The sequence below is a fragment of the Penaeus monodon genome, chromosome 1, assembly GCF_015228065.2.
Source record: "Penaeus monodon isolate SGIC_2016 chromosome 1, NSTDA_Pmon_1, whole genome shotgun sequence".
NCBI lineage: Eukaryota > Metazoa > Arthropoda > Malacostraca > Decapoda > Penaeidae > Penaeus > Penaeus monodon.
In genome coordinates, this window is record NC_051386.1 from 48,050,287 (window position 1) to 48,053,093 (window position 2,807).

The following is a 2,807-nucleotide window of genomic DNA, read 5'->3' on the forward strand; positions in this document are numbered from 1 at the left end:
TTTTCTCGCGTCGCAGAATACTAATACAAGAAGGGAGATGAATTTTTCATGCACAGAAATCCTCGCGTTGGCTTTTAAATTTTGTTTCCAAGTTGTGGGCTTTAGATTTGGTTCCCTCCCTGTAATGCTAAGGCAATCGCAAATCTCTTCGCATGGGAGCTTGAATACACTCTACCGCATAGATACACACGCGCGCACTCACATTTTTCTGTCGCGACGCTCTACCAAAACAAAAACAAAAAAAAACAAGCAAAAAAAAAATAACGATAAAAAACGAAATAGACCCTCCCCCAAATGCGCTTTTATCAAGCCAAATCAAATAAAAAGTGCAGTGAAATTCTTTTTCCGGCCGGCGACGCAGCAGGTGCTCTCCCTCGCCGCCTGCTGCACGGGGACGCTGTTTCGCACGCCACCCCACTCCCCTAGTTTGCATATTTCGCGCAAGGACCCGCAGCGCGACGCCACCGCCCTCGTACGTACGCTCGGCCAAGGTCCTTTATAAGAGTCCATATACTTGTACACAGACCTTGCACTCAGGCACTCGGGGATACGAGCCGCACGCTGAGGGGAACCCGGTCCTCGTACATGCGCCACGAGGACTATTTGACAGCTGCACCAAAATATGATAATACTAATGATGGGGTTTTATTAGCAGCTTCTGTCGTTTGCTGCAGTGACCTTGAAAGATGTGATATTATTCTTGTGGGGAAGGGTGGGTGGGAGGGGGGCGGGGAGGAGGAGGAACGCAAGCGATGCGCAGCGATTCTTTTTTAATGCTCTTGATGAGACCAACATTCGTGATGATCAATACTGTTGTTGTTGTTGTTGTTGTTATGATTATCATTATTATCATTAGTATCATGATTACTATTATCATTATCATCATCATTAGTAGTAGTATTACTATTATCATTACCATTACTATTATTGTTATCATTATCATTATTATTACCATTATCATTATTATCATAATTATTATCAGTATTACTGATGTACTTGCTATGTAACACATCAATACAATGATATAATATCTATAAAAATCATATCAATCGTCTAAGAAAATATATAGCCCTAGGGCTAATAATAATCATAAAAAATATCATAAAACAATCAATAACAATAACAATAACAATTTCAATCACCGTTATTATAATTACTATTATTATTCTATTCATCACCATTTTACCATTAGCAGCAATATTGTTAAAATATCAATATAGTAATTACTATCAATAATACCATTACCTACATCCTTAAAACACGAGCAACATTATCAATGCTATCAACACCTCTTTATCATCATCGATGTTATAACTTCCATCATCATTCTCGCTCCTCTTGTATCCAAATTGATTGTAATCTTTCAACATCGTCAATACCGTCATCATTAACGTTATATTACTCCCATTATCTTACTATCACAATCATAATTTTTCTGTTTCTCTTATTATTCCTATAATTTTCATTCTCATTGCCCGCAGCAGCATAATTAGTAGTATTTGCACTACAGCCATTAATATTAATACCAACAATGGTAATACTACAGATAGCTTACATAACAATCATACACAATGCACCCCCTTGCACGCAATTCCCACCCTAATGACGTAACATACTAAGTCACACATACAAAATCCACCTTCTTATCTGTCTTTCTTTCCTTCCGTTATTCTTTCTGTCTTTCCCTCCTTTTCTTTTCTTTTCTTTTCTTTTCTTCCTTCTTCCCTCCCTTCCTTCCCACCTTCCTTCCTTTCTCTTCTCTTCTCTTCTCTTTTCTTCTTTTCTTCCCTTATCTTATCTTTCCTTTCCTCTCGTTTCCTCCCCTCCCCTTCCTTTCCCTTTCCCTTCCCTTCCCTTCCCTGCCCACCCCCTACCCTACCCTACCCTACCCTACCCTACCCTACCCTACCCTACCCCATCCCATCCCACCTCACCTTCCCTTTCCCTCCCTCTAACCTTCCCTTTCCCTCCTCCCACCCTCCCTTGCCCTCCCTCCTTCACCCTCCCTTGCCCTCCCTCCTTCGCCCTCCCTTTCCCTCCCTCCTTCACCCTCCCTTGCCCTCCCTTCACGCGAATGGCCACCAACACTCACCTCTGGTTCCGGACCCTCGTGACTAGCCGTGGTGGAGCTGCCGGAGACCATATTCTCCCACGCTCCCGCCCACGCCCGCGCGCCCTCACCACCTGTAAGGGAGAAGAAAAGGTGTTGGGTGGGGTAGTTCTCTTAAGGAAAAAGAAAAAGTTAAAACTCACCATATAACTTTGGCTGGATGGTTCTCTTCAGAAAAAAAAAAAAAATTACTGTATACCTTTGGCTTAGACCTGGATGGTTCTCTTAAGAAAAAAAAAACAATTAAGAATGACAAGTAGAAAAAAGGTGAAGATTACCAAAAAAAAAATATATATATATATATAAATTATAAAAAAAAAATCATAAGAATTCGCCTGACAACGGAAAAAGGTGAAGATTACAAAAAAAAAATATATATATATATAATATATATATATAAATAATAATAAAAAATTAATAATAATTCGCCTGACAACGAAATAAAAGGGAATAACAGGCGTCTCTCGATGGACCTGCTCCACTGGAAAATAGAGACGAAACGGACAGACAGAAAGAAAAATAAACAAAAACAACGGAAAATAAAATTAACAGAACAAAAAAAATAAGCCCATCAACACGGTCCCCAGTAAAAGTAAACTTACATACATACATACATACATACACACACACACACACACACACACACACACACACACACACACACACACACACACACACACACACACAAGCAACAGCA

The 2,807-nt window shown here is 40.1% G+C and overlaps 1 protein-coding gene across 3 annotated transcripts in view; it reads right to left on the reverse strand.

The window, feature by feature from the left end:
- Window positions 1-2,270, reverse strand: part of LOC119573262 — a 155,495-nt gene extending 153,225 nt beyond the window's left edge. The window contains exon 1 of one of the 3 annotated variants that reach the window (XM_037920417.1): window positions 2,093-2,270. The gene's annotated coding sequence lies outside the window, so the exon portion shown is untranslated. The remainder of the gene's footprint in view (window positions 1-2,092) is intronic. The other 2 variants (XM_037920407.1, XM_037920425.1) reach the window with 2 other exon arrangements.
- Window positions 2,271-2,807: the final 537 nt, after the last annotated feature.